Source organism: Somniosus microcephalus, unplaced genomic scaffold (genome assembly GCF_052327205.1).
Source record: "Somniosus microcephalus isolate GS21.2 unplaced genomic scaffold, FLI_Smic_1.0 scaffold63, whole genome shotgun sequence".
NCBI classification, from domain to species: Eukaryota; Metazoa; Chordata; class Chondrichthyes; order Squaliformes; family Somniosidae; genus Somniosus; species Somniosus microcephalus.
In genome coordinates, this window is record NW_028225250.1 from 605755 (window position 1) to 624172 (window position 18418).

Here is an 18418-nt window from a genome sequence, read left to right on the forward strand (position 1 = left end):
TTCCCGTCTGACAGGGGTTCAGTGACGCGAGAGCCCATTTCGTTCTGAATAATTGCTCTAAGCCAAAAGGAAAGTGGAGAATGCGGGCATCGATCCCGCTACCTCTCACATGCTAAGCGAGCGCTCTACCATTTGAGCTAATTCCCCGGTCGCTTTATGCATGGTGCTTTAGTTTGCTCCTCAGTAGCCTCTTCGCACTCGCCGCCACGCTGCTCCGCGACCGGCAGAGAAATCCTGCTTGAGGATTGGCCCACTCCTTGACTTCATTAAATACTTTGCTCCAATCGGCGTTGCCGAGCAGCAGTAGGACGTGAAGCCACAGCAACGATGAAAGAAGCCGAGAAGACCCCGAGACTGCGGCAGGGAAGCGAGGTGAGCGGAAAGTGGCGGCCGTCCCGAGTGTGAGGAAGCAGCCGAGAGCGCTGTCTGACTGATAGACGACTTCTTTTGCCTGAAAGTGAGTGCTGAGTGTTTCAAAGTGTTGCTGCTCAATGGCACTCCCTGCTGGTGAGCAGACACAAATGCTCAAGCAAAACAGCTGTGTGCTGGTGGACGCAGAGAGCATTAAAGTTCGAGACAAGAAAAAGAGGTGTCTTGTGCCTTCGTGGCAACATGATGCACTATAAAGTGAAGAGAGGAGCTTTGAGCGAAATGCTGCTTACCACCCGCTTACTGCAAAAGCACGCGAGCTCCTTCGAGCCGGAATTGAACCAGCGACCTAAGGATGACTTTGCTTTGCATTCCACTACAGTCCTCCGCTCTACCAGCTGAGCTATCGAAGGGAAGCGGCAAAGGTGCTTTTGTTTGCCGATAGTTTGCCGTGCGCATTTTGACGCTTCTGGCCTGGCGGAGTCACGTGCGCGTCATCGGTACCTGCTCGTGCCGCAGCGTTGGTGGGACTGTGAGCTGCCAGCTACTCTCCACAGCCTGGATAACGCGTCTGACTACAAATCAGAAGATTGTAGGTTTGACTCCTATCTGGCTCGGAGTTTTTTGCAAACAGCGCGTTATAAATGTAAACACCTTGCAAGATGCCCCACATGGCAGCGCTGCCTGGCCGCTTGCATGGCAAGTGCCTTCTCAGCGCAGCAGGCAGCACGTCAGTCTCCTAATGCGAAGATCCTGAGTTGAATCTTCGGAGAAGGCGTCAGTGCTGGCAAAGTCGTTTTTTGGGCTTCTCTCACCTTTGCTGGATGTGAAAAGCAAGAAATCTTGCTGACGACACGGCAGAAAAAGATTTGCTGTCCGTTTTTCCCGTCTGACAGGGGTTCAGTGACGCGAGAGCCCATTTCGTTCTGAATAATTGCTCTAAGCCAAAAGGAAAGTGGAGAATGCGGGCATCGATCCCGCTACCTCTCACATGCTAAGCGAGCGCTCTACCATTTGAGCTAATTCCCCGGTCGCTTTGTGCATGGTGCTTTAGTTTGCTCCTCAGTAGCCTCTTCGCACTCGCCGCCACGCTGCTCCGCGACTGGCAGAGAAATCCTGCTTGAGGATTGGCCCACTCCTTGACTTCATTAAATACTTTGCTCCAATCGGCGTTGCCGAGCAGCAGTAGGACGTGAAGCCACAGCAGCGATGAAAGAAGCCGAGAAGATACCGAGACTGCGGCAGGGAAGCGAGGTGAGCGGAAAGTGGCGGCCGTCCCGAGCGTGAGGGAGCAGCCGAGAGCGCTGTCTGACTGATAGACGACTTCTTTTGCCTGAAAGTGAGTGCTGAGTCTTTCAAAGTGTTGCTGCTCAATGGCACTCCCTGCTGGTGAGCAGACACAAATGCTCAAGCAAAACAGCTGTGTGCTGGTGGACGCAGAGAGCATTAAAGTTCGAGACAAGAAAAAGAGGTGTCTTGTGCCTTCGTGGCAACATGATGCACTATAAAGTGAAGAGAGGAGCTTTGAGCGAAATGCTGCTTACCACCCGCTTACTGCAAAAGCACACGAGCTCCTTCGAGCCGGAATTGAACCAGCGACCTAAGGATGACTTTGCTTTGTATTCCACTACAGTCCTCCGCTCTACCAGCTGAGCTATCGAAGTGAAGCGGCAAAGGTGCTTTTGTTTGCCGATAGTTTGCCGTGCGCATTTTGACGCTTCTGGCCTGGCGGAGTCACGTGCGCGTCATCGGTACCTGCTCGTGCCGCAGCGTTGGTGGGACTGTGAGCTGCCAGCTACTCTCCACAGCCTGGATAACGCGTCTGACTACAAATCAGAAGATTGTAGGTTTGACTCCTATCTGGCTCGGAGTTTTTTGCAAACAGCGCGTTATAAATGTAAACACCTTGCAAGATGCCCCACATGGCAGCGCTGCCTGGCCGCTTGCATGGCAAGTGCCTTCTCAGCGCAGCAGGCAGCACGTCAGTCTCCTAATGCGAAGATCCTGAGTTGAATCTTCGGAGAAGGCGTCAGTGCTGGCAAAGTCGTTTTTTGGGCTTCTCTCACCTTTGCTGGATGTGAAAAGCAAGAAATCTTGCTGACGACATGGCAGAAAAAGATTTGCTCTCCGTTTTTCCCGTCTGACAGGGGTTCAGTGACGCGAGAGCCCATTTCGTTCTGAATAATTGCTCTAAGCCAAAAGGAAAGTGGAGAATGCGGGCATCGATCCCGCTACCTCTCACATGCTAAGCGAGCGCTCTACCATTTGAGCTAATTCCCCGGTCGCTTTATGCATGGTGCTTTAGTTTGCTCCTCAGTAGCCTCTTCGCACTCGCCGCCACGCTGCTCCGCGACCGGCAGAGAAATCCTGCTTGAGGATTGGCCCACTCCTTGACTTCATTAAATACTTTGCTCCAATCGGCGTTGCCGAGCAGCAGTAGGACGTGAAGCCACAGCAACGATGAAAGAAGCCGAGAAGACCCCGAGACTGCGGCAGGGAAGCGAGGTGAGCGGAAAGTGGCGGCCGTCCCGAGTGTGAGGAAGCAGCCGAGAGCGCTGTCTGACTGATAGACGACTTCTTTTGCCTGAAAGTGAGTGCTGAGTGTTTCAAAGTGTTGCTGCTCAATGGCACTCCCTGCTGGTGAGCAGACACAAATGCTCAAGCAAAACAGCTGTGTGCTGGTGGACGCAGAGAGCATTAAAGTTCGAGACAAGAAAAAGAGGTGTCTTGTGCCTTCGTGGCAACATGATGCACTATAAAGTGAAGAGAGGAGCTTTGAGCGAAATGCTGCTTACCACCCGCTTACTGCAAAAGCACACGAGCTCCTTCGAGCCGGAATTGAACCAGCGACCTAAGGATGACTTTGCTTTGTATTCCACTACAGTCCTCCGCTCTACCAGCTGAGCTATCGAAGTGAAGCGGCAAAGGTGCTTTTGTTTGCCGATAGTTTGCCGTGCGCATTTTGACGCTTCTGGCCTGGCGGAGTCACGTGCGCGTCATCGGTACCTGCTCGTGCCGCAGCGTTGGTGGGACTGTGAGCTGCCAGCTACTCTCCACAGCCTGGATAACGCGTCTGACTACAAATCAGAAGATTGTAGGTTTGACTCCTATCTGGCTCGGAGTTTTTTGCAAACAGCGCGTTATAAATGTAAACACCTTGCAAGATGCCCCACATGGCAGCGCTGCCTGGCCGCTTGCATGGCAAGTGCCTTCTCAGCGCAGCAGGCAGCACGTCAGTCTCCTAATGCGAAGATCCTGAGTTGAATCTTCGGAGAAGGCGTCAGTGCTGGCAAAGTCGTTTTTTGGGCTTCTCTCACCTTTGCTGGATGTGAAAAGCAAGAAATCTTGCTGACGACATGGCAGAAAAAGATTTGCTCTCCGTTTTTCCCGTCTGACAGGGGTTCAGTGACGCGAGAGCCCATTTCGTTCTGAATAATTGCTCTAAGCCAAAAGGAAAGTGGAGAATGCGGGCATCGATCCCGCTACCTCTCACATGCTAAGCGAGCGCTCTACCATTTGAGCTAATTCCCCGGTCGCTTTATGCATGGTGCTTTAGTTTGCTCCTCAGTAGCCTCTTCGCACTCGCCGCCACGCTGCTCCGCGACCGGCAGAGAAATCCTGCTTGAGGATCGGCCCACTCCTTGACTTCATTAAATACTTTGCTCCAATCGGCGTTGCCGAGCAGCAGTAGGACGTGAAGCCACAGCAACGATGAAAGAAGCCGAGAAGACCCCGAGACTGCGGCAGGGAAGCGAGGTGAGCGGAAAGTGGCGGCCGTCCCGAGCGTGAGGGAGCAGCCGAGAGCGCTGTCTGACTGATAGACGACTTCTTTTGCCTGAAAGTGAGTGCTGAGTGTTTCAAAGTGTTGCTGCTCAATGGCACTCCCTGCTGGTGAGCAGACACAAATGCTCAAGCAAAACAGCTGTGTGCTGGTGGACGCAGAGAGCATTAAAGTTCGAGACAAGAAAAAGAGGTGTCTTGTGCCTTCGTGGCAACATGATGCACTATAAAGTGAAGAGAGGAGCTTTGAGCGAAATGCTGCTTACCACCCGCTTACTGCAAAAGCACGCGAGCTCCTTCGAGCCGGAATTGAACCAGCAACCTAAGGATGACTTTGCTTTGCATTCCACTACAGTTCTCCGCTCTACCAGCTGAGCTATCGAAGGGAAGCGGCAAAGGTGCTTTTGTTTGCCGATAGTTTGCCGTGCGCATTTTGACGCTTCTGGCCTGGCGGAGTCACGTGCGCGTCATCGGTACCTGCTCGTGCCGCAGCGTTGGTGGGACTGTGAGCTGCCAGCTACTCTCCACAGCCTGGATAACGCGTCTGACTACAAATCAGAAGATTGTAGGTTTGACTCCTATCTGGCTCGGAGTTTTTTGCAAACAGCGCGTTATAAATGTAAACACCTTGCAAGATGCCCTACATGGCAGCGCTGCCTGGCCGCTTGCATGGCAAGTGCCTTCTCAGCGCAGCAGGCAGCACGTCAGTCTCCTAATGCGAAGATCCTGAGTTGAATCTTCGGAGAAGGCGTCAGTGCTGGCAAAGTCGTTTTTTGGGCTTCTCTCACCTTTGCTGGATGTGAAAAGCAAGAAATCTTGCTGACGACATGGCAGAAAAAGATTTGCTCTCCGTTTTTCCCGTCTGACAGGGGTTCAGTGACGCGAGAGCCCATTTCGTTCTGAATAATTGCTCTAAGCCAAAAGGAAAGTGGAGAATGCGGGCATCGATCCCGCTACCTCTCACATGCTAAGCGAGCGCTCTACCATTTGAGTTAATTCCCCGGTCGCTTTGTGCATGGTGCTTTAGTTTGCTCCTCAGTAGCCTCTTCGCACTCGCCGCCACGCTGCTCCGCGACCGGCAGAGAAATCCTGCTTGAGGATCGGCCCACTCCTTGACTTCATTAAATACTTTGCTCCAATCGGCGTTGCCGAGCAGCAGTAGGACGTGAAGCCACAGCAACGATGAAAGAAGCCGAGAAGATCCCGAGACTGCGGCAGGGAAGCGAGGTGAGCGGAAAGTGGCGGCCGTCCCGAGTGTGAGGAAGCAGCCGAGAGCGCTGTCTGACTGATAGACGACTTCTTTTGCCTGAAAGTGAGTGCTGAGTGTTTCAAAGTGTTGCTGCTCAATGGCACTCCCTGCTGGTGAGCAGACACAAATGCTCAAGCAAAACAGCTGTGTGCTGGTGGACGCAGAGAGCATTAAAGTTCGAGACAAGAAAAAGAGGTGTCTTGTGCCTTCGTGGCAACATGATGCACTATAAAGTGAAGAGAGGAGCTTTGAGCGAAATGCTGCTTACCACCCGCTTACTGCAAAAGCACGCGAGCTCCTTCGAGCCGGAATTGAACCAGCGACCTAAGGATGACTTTGCTTTGTATTCCACTACAGTCCTCCGCTCTACCAGCTGAGCTATCGAAGGGAAGCGGCAAAGGTGCTTTTGTTTGCCGATAGTTTGCCGTGCGCATTTTGACGCTTCTGGCCTGGCGGAGTCACGTGCGCGTCATCGGTACCTGCTCGTGCCGCAGCGTTGGTGGGACTGTGAGCTGCCAGCTACTCTCCACAGCCTGGATAACGCGTCTGACTACAAATCAGAAGATTGTAGGTTTGACTCCTATCTGGCTCGGAGTTTTTTGCAAACAGCGCGTTATAAATGTAAACACCTTGCAAGATGCCCCACATGGCAGCGCTGCCTGGCCGCTTGCATGGCAAGTGCCTTCTCAGCGCAGCAGGCAGCACGTCAGTCTCCTAATGCGAAGATCCTGAGTTGAATCTTCGGAGAAGGCGTCAGTGCTGGCAAAGTCGTTTTTTGGGCTTCTCTCACCTTTGCTGGATGTGAAAAGCAAGAAATCTTGCTGACGACACGGCAGAAAAAGATTTGCTGTCCGTTTTTCCCGTCTGACAGGGGTTCAGTGACGCGAGAGCCCATTTCGTTCTGAATAATTGCTCTAAGCCAAAAGGAAAGTGGAGAATGCGGGCATCGATCCCGCTACCTCTCACATGCTAAGCGAGCGCTCTACCATTTGAGCTAATTCCCCGGTCGCTTTGTGCATGGTGTTTTAGTTTGCTCCTCAGTAGCCTCTTCGCACTCGCCGCCACGCAGCTCCGCGACCGGCAGAGAAATCCTGCTTGAGGATTGGCCCACTCCTTGACTTCATTAAATACTTTGCTCCAATCGGCGTTGCCGAGCAGCAGTAGGACGTGAAGCCACAGCAACGATGAAAGAAGCCGAGAAGACCCCGAGACTGCGGCAGGGAAGCGAGGTGAGCGGAAAGTGGCGGCCGTCCCGAGCGTGAGGGAGCAGCCGAGAGCGCTGTCTGACTGATAGACGACTTCTTTTGCCTGAAAGTGAGTGCTGAGTGTTTCAAAGTGTTGCTGCTCAATGGCACTCCCTGCTGGTGAGCAGACACAAATGCTCAAGCAAAACAGCTGTGTGCTGGTGGACGCAGAGAGCATTAAAGTTCGAGACAAGAAAAAGAGGTGTCTTGTGCCTTCGTGGCAACATGATGCACTATAAAGTGAAGAGAGGAGCTTTGAGCGAAATGCTGCTTACCACCCGCTTACTGCAAAAGCACGCGAGCTCCTTCGAGCCGGAATTGAACCAGCGACCTAAGGATGACTTTGCTTTGTATTCCACTACAGTCCTCCGCTCTACCAGCTGAGCTATCGAAGGGAAGCGGCAAAGGTGCTTTTGTTTGCCGATAGTTTGCCGTGCGCATTTTGATGCTTCTGGCCTGGCGGAGTCACGTGCGCGTCATCGGTACCTGCTCGTGCCGCAGCGTTGGTGGGACTGTGAGCTGCCAGCTACTCTCCACAGCCTGGATAACGCGTCTGACTACAAATCAGAAGATTGTAGGTTTGACTCCTATCTGGCAGCGCTGCCTGGCCGCTTGCATGGCAAGTGCCTTCTCAGCGCAGCAGGCAGCACGTCAGTCTCCTAATGCGAAGATCCTGAGTTGAATCTTCGGAGAAGGCGTCAGTGCTGGCAAAGTCGTTTTTTGGGCTTCTCTCACCTTTGCTGGATGTGAAAAGCAAGAAATCTTGCTGACGACATGGCAGAAAAAGATTTGCTGTCCGTTTTTCCCGTCTGACAGGGGTTCAGTGACGCGAGAGCCCATTTCGTTCTGAATAATTGCTCTAAGCCAAAAGGAAAGTGGAGAATGCGGGCATCGATCCCGCTACCTCTCACATGCTAAGCGAGCGCTCTACCATTTGAGCTAATTCCCCGGTCGCTTTGTGCATGGTGCTTTAGTTTGCTCCTCAGTAGCCTCTTCGCACTCGCCGCCACGCTGCTCCGCGACCGGCAGAGAAATCCTGCTTGAGGATTGGCCCACTCCTTGACTTCATTAAATACTTTGCTCCAATCGGCGTTGCCGAGCAGCAGTAGGACGTGAAGCCACAGCAACGATGAAAGAAGCCGAGAAGATCCCGAGACTGCGGCAGGGAAGCGAGGTGAGCGGAAAGTGGCGGCCGTCCCGAGCGTGAGGGAGCAGCCGAGAGCGCTGTCTGACTGATAGACGACTTCTTTTGCCTGAAAGTGAGTGCTGAGTGTTTCAAAGTGTTGCTGCTCAATGGCACTCCCTGCTGGTGAGCAGACACAAATGCTCAAGCAAAACAGCTGTGTGCTGGTGGACGCAGAGAGCATTAAAGTTCGAGACAAGAAAAAGAGGTGTCTTGTGCCTTCGTGGCAACATGATGCACTATAAAGTGAAGAGAGGAGCTTTGAGCGAAATGCTGCTTACCACCCGCTTACTGCAAAAGCACGCGAGCTCCTTCGAGCCGGAATTGAACCAGCGACCTAAGGATGACTTTGCTTTGTATTCCACTACAGTCCTCCGCTCTACCAGCTGAGCTATCGAAGGGAAGCGGCAAAGGTGCTTTTGTTTGCCGATAGTTTGCCGTGCGCATTTTGACGCTTCTGGCCTGGCGGAGTCACGTGCGCGTCATCGGTACCTGCTCGTGCCGCAGCGTTGGTGGGACTGTGAGCTGCCAGCTACTCTCCACAGCCTGGATAACGCGTCTGACTACAAATCAGAAGATTGTAGGTTTGACTCCTATCTGGCTCGGAGTTTTTTGCAAACAGCGCGTTATAAATGTAAACACCTTGCAAGATGCCCCACATGGCAGCGCTGCCTGGCCGCTTGCATGGCAAGTGCCTTCTCAGCGCAGCAGGCAGCACGTCAGTCTCCTAATGCGAAGATCCTGAGTTGAATCTTCGGAGAAGGCGTCAGTGCTGGCAAAGTCGTTTTTTGGGCTTCTCTCACCTTTGCTGGATGTGAAAAGCAAGAAATCTTGCTGACGACACGGCAGAAAAAGATTTGCTGTCCGTTTTTCCCGTCTGACAGGGGTTCAGTGACGCGAGAGCCCATTTCGTTCTGAATAATTGCTCTAAGCCAAAAGGAAAGTGGAGAATGCGGGCATCGATCCCGCTACCTCTCACATGCTAAGCGAGCGCTCTACCATTTGAGCTAATTCCCCGGTCGCTTTGTGCATGGTGTTTTAGTTTGCTCCTCAGTAGCCTCTTCGCACTCGCCGCCACGCAGCTCCGCGACCGGCAGAGAAATCCTGCTTGAGGATTGGCCCACTCCTTGACTTCATTAAATACTTTGCTCCAATCGGCGTTGCCGAGCAGCAGTAGGACGTGAAGCCACAGCAACGATGAAAGAAGCCGAGAAGACCCCGAGACTGCGGCAGGGAAGCGAGGTGAGCGGAAAGTGGCGGCCGTCCCGAGCGTGAGGGAGCAGCCGAGAGCGCTGTCTGACTGATAGACGACTTCTTTTGCCTGAAAGTGAGTGCTGAGTGTTTCAAAGTGTTGCTGCTCAATGGCACTCCCTGCTGGTGAGCAGACACAAATGCTCAAGCAAAACAGCTGTGTGCTGGTGGACGCAGAGAGCATTAAAGTTCGAGACAAGAAAAAGAGGTGTCTTGTGCCTTCGTGGCAACATGATGCAATATAAAGTGAAGAGAAGAGCTTTGAGCGAAATGCTGCTTACCACCCGCTTACTGCAAAAGCACGCGAGCTCCTTCGAGCCGGAATTGAACCAGCGACCTAAGGATGACTTTGCTTTGTATTCCACTACAGTCCTCCGCTCTACCAGCTGAGCTATCGAAGGGAAGCGGCAAAGGTGCTTTTGTTTGCCGATAGTTTGCCGTGCGCATTTTGATGCTTCTGGCCTGGCGGAGTCACGTGCGCGTCATCGGTACCTGCTCGTGCCGCAGCGTTGGTGGGACTGTGAGCTGCCAGCTACTCTCCACAGCCTGGATAACGCGTCTGACTACAAATCAGAAGATTGTAGGTTTGACTCCTATCTGGCAGCGCTGCCTGGCCGCTTGCATGGCAAGTGCCTTCTCAGCGCAGCAGGCAGCACGTCAGTCTCCTAATGCGAAGATCCTGAGTTGAATCTTCGGAGAAGGCGTCAGTGCTGGCAAAGTCGTTTTTTGGGCTTCTCTCACCTTTGCTGGATGTGAAAAGCAAGAAATCTTGCTGACGACACGGCAGAAAAAGATTTGCTGTCCGTTTTTCCCGTCTGACAGGGGTTCAGTGACGCGAGAGCCCATTTCGTTCTGAATAATTGCTCTAAGCCAAAAGGAAAGTGGAGAATGCGGGCATCGATCCCGCTACCTCTCACATGCTAAGCGAGCGCTCTACCATTTGAGCTAATTCCCCGGTCGCTTTGTGCATGGTGCTTTAGTTTGCTCCTCAGTAGCCTCTTCGCACTCGCCGCCACGCTGCTCCGCGACTGGCAGAGAAATCCTGCTTGAGGATTGGCCCACTCCTTGACTTCATTAAATACTTTGCTCCAATCGGCGTTGCCGAGCAGCAGTAGGACGTGAAGCCACAGCAGCGATGAAAGAAGCCGAGAAGATACCGAGACTGCGGCAGGGAAGCGAGGTGAGCGGAAAGTGGCGGCCGTCCCGAGCGTGAGGGAGCAGCCGAGAGCGCTGTCTGACTGATAGACGACTTCTTTTGCCTGAAAGTGAGTGCTGAGTGTTTCAAAGTGTTGCTGCTCAATGGCACTCCCTGCTGGTGAGCAGACACAAATGCTCAAGCAAAACAGCTGTGTGCTGGTGGACGCAGAGAGCATTAAAGTTCGAGACAAGAAAAAGAGGTGTCTTGTGCCTTCGTGGCAACATGATGCACTATAAAGTGAAGAGAGGAGCTTTGAGCGAAATGCTGCTTACCACCCGCTTACTGCAAAAGCACACGAGCTCCTTCGAGCCGGAATTGAACCAGCGACCTAAGGATGACTTTGCTTTGTATTCCACTACAGTCCTCCGCTCTACCAGCTGAGCTATCGAAGTGAAGCGGCAAAGGTGCTTTTGTTTGCCGATAGTTTGCCGTGCGCATTTTGACGCTTCTGGCCTGGCGGAGTCACGTGCGCGTCATCGGTACCTGCTCGTGCCGCAGCGTTGGTGGGACTGTGAGCTGCCAGCTACTCTCCACAGCCTGGATAACGCGTCTGACTACAAATCAGAAGATTGTAGGTTTGACTCCTATCTGGCTCGGAGTTTTTTGCAAACAGCGCGTTATAAATGTAAACACCTTGCAAGATGCCCCACATGGCAGCGCTGCCTGGCCGCTTGCATGGCAAGTGCCTTCTCAGCGCAGCAGGCAGCACGTCAGTCTCCTAATGCGAAGATCCTGAGTTGAATCTTCGGAGAAGGCGTCAGTGCTGGCAAAGTCGTTTTTTGGGCTTCTCTCACCTTTGCTGGATGTGAAAAGCAAGAAATCTTGCTGACGACACGGCAGAAAAAGATTTGCTGTCCGTTTTTCCCGTCTGACAGGGGTTCAGTGACGCGAGAGCCCATTTCGTTCTGAATAATTGCTCTAAGCCAAAAGGAAAGTGGAGAATGCGGGCATCGATCCCGCTACCTCTCACATGCTAAGCGAGCGCTCTACCATTTGAGCTAATTCCCCGGTCGCTTTGTGCATGGTGCTTTAGTTTGCTCCTCAGTAGCCTCTTCGCACTCGCCGCCACGCTGCTCCGCGACTGGCAGAGAAATCCTGCTTGAGGATTGGCCCACTCCTTGACTTCATTAAATACTTTGCTCCAATCGGCGTTGCCGAGCAGCAGTAGGACGTGAAGCCACAGCAGCGATGAAAGAAGCCGAGAAGATACCGAGACTGCGGCAGGGAAGCGAGGTGAGCGGAAAGTGGCGGCCGTCCCGAGCGTGAGGGAGCAGCCGAGAGCGCTGTCTGACTGATAGACGACTTCTTTTGCCTGAAAGTGAGTGCTGAGTGTTTCAAAGTGTTGCTGCTCAATGGCACTCCCTGCTGGTGAGCAGACACAAATGCTCAAGCAAAACAGCTGTGTGCTGGTGGACGCAGAGAGCATTAAAGTTCGAGACAAGAAAAAGAGGTGTCTTGTGCCTTCGTGGCAACATGATGCACTATAAAGTGAAGAGAGGAGCTTTGAGCGAAATGCTGCTTACCACCCGCTTACTGCAAAAGCACGCGAGCTCCTTCGAGCCGGAATTGAACCAGCGACCTAAGGATGACTTTGCTTTGTATTCCACTACAGTCCTCCGCTCTACCAGCTGAGCTATCGAAGTGAAGCGGCAAAGGTGCTTTTGTTTGCCGATAGTTTGCCGTGCGCATTTTGACGCTTCTGGCCTGGCGGAGTCACGTGCGCGTCATCGGTACCTGCTCGTGCCGCAGCGTTGGTGGGACTGTGAGCTGCCAGCTACTCTCCACAGCCTGGATAACGCGTCTGACTACAAATCAGAAGATTGTAGGTTTGACTCCTATCTGGCTCGGAGTTTTTTGCAAACAGCGCGTTATAAATGTAAACACCTTGCAAGATGCCCCACATGGCAGCGCTGCCTGGCCGCTTGCATGGCAAGTGCCTTCTCAGCGCAGCAGGCAGCACGTCAGTCTCCTAATGCGAAGATCCTGAGTTGAATCTTCGGAGAAGGCGTCAGTGCTGGCAAAGTCGTTTTTTGGGCTTCTCTCACCTTTGCTGGATGTGAAAAGCAAGAAATCTTGCTGACGACATGGCAGAAAAAGATTTGCTCTCCGTTTTTCCCGTCTGACAGGGGTTCAGTGACGCGAGAGCCCATTTCGTTCTGAATAATTGCTCTAAGCCAAAAGGAAAGTGGAGAATGCGGGCATCGATCCCGCTACCTCTCACATGCTAAGCGAGCGCTCTACCATTTGAGCTAATTCCCCGGTCGCTTTGTGCATGGTGTTTTAGTTTGCTCCTCAGTAGCCTCTTCGCACTCGCCGCCACGCAGCTCCGCGACCGGCAGAGAAATCCTGCTTGAGGATTGGCCCACTCCTTGACTTCATTAAATACTTTGCTCCAATCGGCGTTGCCGAGCAGCAGTAGGACGTGAAGCCACAGCAACGATGAAAGAAGCCGAGAAGACCCCGAGACTGCGGCAGGGAAGCGAGGTGAGCGGAAAGTGGCGGCCGTCCCGAGCGTGAGGGAGCAGCCGAGAGCGCTGTCTGACTGATAGACGACTTCTTTTGCCTGAAAGTGAGTGCTGAGTGTTTCAAAGTGTTGCTGCTCAATGGCACTCCCTGCTGGTGAGCAGACACAAATGCTCAAGCAAAACAGCTGTGTGCTGGTGGACGCAGAGAGCATTAAAGTTCGAGACAAGAAAAAGAGGTGTCTTGTGCCTTCGTGGCAACATGATGCAATATAAAGTGAAGAGAAGAGCTTTGAGCGAAATGCTGCTTACCACCCGCTTACTGCAAAAGCACGCGAGCTCCTTCGAGCCGGAATTGAACCAGCGACCTAAGGATGACTTTGCTTTGTATTCCACTACAGTCCTCCGCTCTACCAGCTGAGCTATCGAAGGGAAGCGGCAAAGGTGCTTTTGTTTGCCGATAGTTTGCCGTGCGCATTTTGATGCTTCTGGCCTGGCGGAGTCACGTGCGCGTCATCGGTACCTGCTCGTGCCGCAGCGTTGGTGGGACTGTGAGCTGCCAGCTACTCTCCACAGCCTGGATAACGCGTCTGACTACAAATCAGAAGATTGTAGGTTTGACTCCTATCTGGCAGCGCTGCCTGGCCGCTTGCATGGCAAGTGCCTTCTCAGCGCAGCAGGCAGCACGTCAGTCTCCTAATGCGAAGATCCTGAGTTGAATCTTCGGAGAAGGCGTCAGTGCTGGCAAAGTCGTTTTTTGGGCTTCTCTCACCTTTGCTGGATGTGAAAAGCAAGAAATCTTGCTGACGACACGGCAGAAAAAGATTTGCTGTCCGTTTTTCCCGTCTGACAGGGGTTCAGTGACGCGAGAGCCCATTTCGTTCTGAATAATTGCTCTAAGCCAAAAGGAAAGTGGAGAATGCGGGCATCGATCCCGCTACCTCTCACATGCTAAGCGAGCGCTCTACCATTTGAGCTAATTCCCCGGTCGCTTTGTGCATGGTGCTTTAGTTTGCTCCTCAGTAGCCTCTTCGCACTCGCCGCCACGCTGCTCCGCGACTGGCAGAGAAATCCTGCTTGAGGATTGGCCCACTCCTTGACTTCATTAAATACTTTGCTCCAATCGGCGTTGCCGAGCAGCAGTAGGACGTGAAGCCACAGCAACGATGAAAGAAGCCGAGAAGACCCCGAGACTGCGGCAGGGAAGCGAGGTGAGCGGAAAGTGGCGGCCGTCCCGAGTGTGAGGAAGCAGCCGAGAGCGCTGTCTGACTGATAGACGACTTCTTTTGCCTGAAAGTGAGTGCTGAGTGTTTCAAAGTGTTGCTGCTCAATGGCACTCCCTGCTGGTGAGCAGACACAAATGCTCAAGCAAAACAGCTGTGTGCTGGTGGACGCAGAGAGCATTAAAGTTCGAGACAAGAAAAAGAGGTGTCTTGTGCCTTCGTGGCAACATGATGCACTATAAAGTGAAGAGAGGAGCTTTGAGCGAAATGCTGCTTACCACCCGCTTACTGCAAAAGCACACGAGCTCCTTCGAGCCGGAATTGAACCAGCGACCTAAGGATGACTTTGCTTTGTATTCCACTACAGTCCTCCGCTCTACCAGCTGAGCTATCGAAGTGAAGCGGCAAAGGTGCTTTTGTTTGCCGATAGTTTGCCTTGCGCATTTTGACGCTTCTGGCCTGGCGGAGTCACGTGCGCGTCATCGGTACCTGCTCGTGCCGCAGCGTTGGTGGGACTGTGAGCTGCCAGCTACTCTCCACAGCCTGGATAACGCGTCTGACTACAAATCAGAAGATTGTAGGTTTGACTCCTATCTGGCTCGGAGTTTTTTGCAAACAGCGCGTTATAAATGTAAACACCTTGCAAGATGCCCCACATGGCAGCGCTGCCTGGCCGCTTGCATGGCAAGTGCCTTCTCAGCGCAGCAGGCAGCACGTCAGTCTCCTAATGCGAAGATCCTGAGTTGAATCTTCGGAGAAGGCGTCAGTGCTGGCAAAGTCGTTTTTTGGGCTTCTCTCACCTTTGCTGGATGTGAAAAGCAAGAAATCTTGCTGACGACATGGCAGAAAAAGATTTGCTCTCCGTTTTTCCCGTCTGACAGGGGTTCAGTGACGCGAGAGCCCATTTCGTTCTGAATAATTGCTCTAAGCCAAAAGGAAAGTGGAGAATGCGGGCATCGATCCCGCTACCTCTCACATGCTAAGCGAGCGCTCTACCATTTGAGCTAATTCCCCGGTCGCTTTATGCATGGTGCTTTAGTTTGCTCCTCAGTAGCCTCTTCGCACTCGCCGCCACGCTGCTCCGCGACCGGCAGAGAAATCCTGCTTGAGGATCGGCCCACTCCTTGACTTCATTAAATACTTTGCTCCAATCGGCGTTGCCGAGCAGCAGTAGGACGTGAAGCCACAGCAACGATGAAAGAAGCCGAGAAGACCCCGAGACTGCGGCAGGGAAGCGAGGTGAGCGGAAAGTGGCGGCCGTCCCGAGCGTGAGGGAGCAGCCGAGAGCGCTGTCTGACTGATAGACGACTTCTTTTGCCTGAAAGTGAGTGCTGAGTGTTTCAAAGTGTTGCTGCTCAATGGCACTCCCTGCTGGTGAGCAGACACAAATGCTCAAGCAAAACAGCTGTGTGCTGGTGGACGCAGAGAGCATTAAAGTTCGAGACAAGAAAAAGAGGTGTCTTGTGCCTTCGTGGCAACATGATGCACTATAAAGTGAAGAGAGGAGCTTTGAGCGAAATGCTGCTTACCACCCGCTTACTGCAAAAGCACGCGAGCTCCTTCGAGCCGGAATTGAACCAGCGACCTAAGGATGACTTTGCTTTGTATTCCACTACAGTCCTCCGCTCTACCAGCTGAGCTATCGAAGGGAAGCGGCAAAGGTGCTTTTGTTTGCCGATAGTTTGCCGTGCGCATTTTGATGCTTCTGGCCTGGCGGAGTCACGTGCGCGTCATCGGTACCTGCTCGTGCCGCAGCGTTGGTGGGACTGTGAGCTGCCAGCTACTCTCCACAGCCTGGATAACGCGTCTGACTACAAATCAGAAGATTGTAGGTTTGACTCCTATCTGGCAGCGCTGCCTGGCCGCTTGCATGGCAAGTGCCTTCTCAGCGCAGCAGGCAGCACGTCAGTCTCCTAATGCGAAGATCCTGAGTTGAATCTTCGGAGAAGGCGTCAGTGCTGGCAAAGTCGTTTTTTGGGCTTCTCTCACCTTTGCTGGATGTGAAAAGCAAGAAATCTTGCTGACGACATGGCAGAAAAAGATTTGCTGTCCGTTTTTCCCGTCTGACAGGGGTTCAGTGACGCGAGAGCCCATTTCGTTCTGAATAATTGCTCTAAGCCAAAAGGAAAGTGGAGAATGCGGGCATCGATCCCGCTACCTCTCACATGCTAAGCGAGCGCTCTACCATTTGAGCTAATTCCCCGGTCGCTTTGTGCATGGTGCTTTAGTTTGCTCCTCATTAGCCTCTTCGCACTCGCCGCCACGCTGCTCCGCGACCGGCAGAGAAATCCTGCTTGAGGATTGGCCCACTCCTTGACTTCATTAAATACTTTGCTCCAATCGGCGTTGCCGAGCAGCAGTAGGACGTGAAGCCACAGCAACGATGAAAGAAGCCGAGAAGATCCCGAGACTGCGGCAGGGAAGCGAGGTGAGCGGAAAGTGGCGGCCGTCCCGAGCGTGAGGGAGCAGCCGAGAGCGCTGTCTGACTGATAGACGACTTCTTTTGCCTGAAAGTGAGTGCTGAGTGTTTCAAAGTGTTGCTGCTCAATGGCACTCCCTGCTGGTGAGCAGACACAAATGCTCAAGCAAAACAGCTGTGTGCTGGTGGACGCAGAGAGCATTAAAGTTCGAGACAAGAAAAAGAGGTGTCTTGTGCCTTCGTGGCAACATGATGCACTATAAAGTGAAGAGAGGAGCTTTGAGCGAAATGCTGCTTACCACCCGCTTACTGCAAAAGCACGCGAGCTCCTTCGAGCCGGAATTGAACCAGCGACCTAAGGATGACTTTGCTTTGCATTCCACTACAGTCCTCCGCTCTACCAGCTGAGCTATCGAAGGGAAGCGGCAAAGGTGCTTTTGTTTGCCGATAGTTTGCCGTGCGCATTTTGACGCTTCTGGCCTGGCGGAGTCACGTGCGCGTCATCGGTACCTGCTCGTGCCGCAGCGTTGGTGGGACTGTGAGCTGCCAGCTACTCTCCACAGCCTGGATAACGCGTCTGACTACAAATCAGAAGATTGTAGGTTTGACTCCTATCTGGCTCGGAGTTTTTTGCAAACAGCGCGTTATAAATGTAAACACCTTGCAAGATGCCCCACATGGCAGCGCTGCCTGGCCGCTTGCATGGCAAGTGCCTTCTCAGCGCAGCAGGCAGCACGTCAGTCTCCTAATGCGAAGATCCTGAGTTGAATCTTCGGAGAAGGCGTCAGTGCTGGCAAAGTCGTTTTTTGGGCTTCTCTCACCTTTGCTGGATGTGAAAAGCAAGAAATCTTGCTGACGACACGGCAGAAAAAGATTTGCTGTCCGTTTTTCCCGTCTGACAGGGGTTCAGTGACGCGAGAGCCCATTTCGTTCTGAATAATTGCTCTAAGCCAAAAGGAAAGTGGAGAATGCGGGCATCGATCCCGCTACCTCTCACATGCTAAGCGAGCGCTCTACCATTTGAGCTAATTCCCCGGTCGCTTTGTGTATGGTGCTTTAGTTTGCTCCTCAGTAGCCTCTTCGCACTCGCCGCCACGCTGCTCCGCGACTGGCAGAGAAATCCTGCTTGAGGATTGGCCCACTCCTTGACTTCATTAAATACTTTGCTCCAATCGGCGTTGCCGAGCAGCAGTAGGACGTGAAGCCACAGCAACGATGAAAGAAGCCGAGAAGACCCCGAGACTGCGGCAGGGAAGCGAGGTGAGCGGAAAGTGGCGGCCGTCCCGAGTGTGAGGAAGCAGCCGAGAGCGCTGTCTGACTGATAGACGACTTCTTTTGCCTGAAAGTGAGTGCTGAGTGTTTCAAAGTGTTGCTGCTCAATGGCACTCCCTGCTGGTGAGCAGACACAAATGCTCAAGCAAAACAGCTGTGTGCTGGTGGACGCAGAGAGCATTAAAGTTCGAGACAAGAAAAAGAGGTGTCTTGTGCCTTCGTGGCAACATGATGCACTATAAAGTGAAGAGAGGAGCTTTGAGCGAAATGCTGCTTACCACCCGCTTACTGCAAAAGCACACGAGCTCCTTCGAGCCGGAATTGAACCAGCGACCTAAGGATGACTTTGCTTTGTATTCCACTACAGTCCTCCGCTCTACCAGCTGAGCTATCGAAGTGAAGCGGCAAAGGTGCTTTTGTTTGCCGATAGTTTGCCTTGCGCATTTTGACGCTTCTGGCCTGGCGGAGTCACGTGCGCGTCATCGGTACCTGCTCGTGCCGCAGCGTTGGTGGGACTGTGAGCTGCCAGCTACTCTCCACAGCCTGGATAACGCGTCTGACTACAAATCAGAAGATTGTAGGTTTGACTCCTATCTGGCTCGGAGTTTTTTGCAAACAGCGCGTTATAAATGTAAACACCTTGCAAGATGCCCCACATGGCAGCGCTGCCTGGCCGCTTGCATGGCAAGTGCCTTCTCAGCGCAGCAGGCAGCACGTCAGTCTCCTAATGCGAAGATCCTGAGTTGAATCTTCGGAGAAGGCGTCAGT

At 52.9% G+C, this 18418-nt stretch overlaps 8 non-coding genes across 8 annotated transcripts; all 8 read right to left on the reverse strand.

Annotated features, from left to right (window-relative positions):
* Window positions 1–690: 690 nt before the first annotated feature.
* On the reverse strand, window positions 691–782 carry trnay-gua (transfer RNA tyrosine (anticodon GUA)). Its single transcript is given in 2 exon segments — window positions 691–726; window positions 746–782. It is a non-coding gene; the product is annotated as a tRNA-Tyr (tRNA).
* A 4912-nt stretch (window positions 783–5694) lies between these two features.
* trnay-gua (transfer RNA tyrosine (anticodon GUA)) lies at window positions 5695–5786 on the reverse strand. The gene is given in 2 exon segments: window positions 5695–5730; window positions 5750–5786. It is a non-coding gene; the product is annotated as a tRNA-Tyr (tRNA).
* A 1159-nt stretch (window positions 5787–6945) lies between these two features.
* trnay-gua (transfer RNA tyrosine (anticodon GUA)) lies at window positions 6946–7037 on the reverse strand. Its single transcript is given in 2 exon segments — window positions 6946–6981; window positions 7001–7037. It is a non-coding gene; the product is annotated as a tRNA-Tyr (tRNA).
* Window positions 7038–8134: 1097 nt separating this feature from the next.
* trnay-gua (transfer RNA tyrosine (anticodon GUA)) lies at window positions 8135–8226 on the reverse strand. The gene is given in 2 exon segments: window positions 8135–8170; window positions 8190–8226. It is a non-coding gene; the product is annotated as a tRNA-Tyr (tRNA).
* A 1159-nt stretch (window positions 8227–9385) lies between these two features.
* On the reverse strand, window positions 9386–9477 carry trnay-gua (transfer RNA tyrosine (anticodon GUA)). The gene is given in 2 exon segments: window positions 9386–9421; window positions 9441–9477. It is a non-coding gene; the product is annotated as a tRNA-Tyr (tRNA).
* A 3599-nt stretch (window positions 9478–13076) lies between these two features.
* Window positions 13077–13168, reverse strand: trnay-gua (transfer RNA tyrosine (anticodon GUA)). The gene is given in 2 exon segments: window positions 13077–13112; window positions 13132–13168. It is a non-coding gene; the product is annotated as a tRNA-Tyr (tRNA).
* Window positions 13169–15516: 2348 nt separating this feature from the next.
* On the reverse strand, window positions 15517–15608 carry trnay-gua (transfer RNA tyrosine (anticodon GUA)). Its single transcript is given in 2 exon segments — window positions 15517–15552; window positions 15572–15608. It is a non-coding gene; the product is annotated as a tRNA-Tyr (tRNA).
* A 1097-nt stretch (window positions 15609–16705) lies between these two features.
* Window positions 16706–16797, reverse strand: trnay-gua (transfer RNA tyrosine (anticodon GUA)). The gene is given in 2 exon segments: window positions 16706–16741; window positions 16761–16797. It is a non-coding gene; the product is annotated as a tRNA-Tyr (tRNA).
* Between the last annotated feature and the right edge of the window lie 1621 nt (window positions 16798–18418).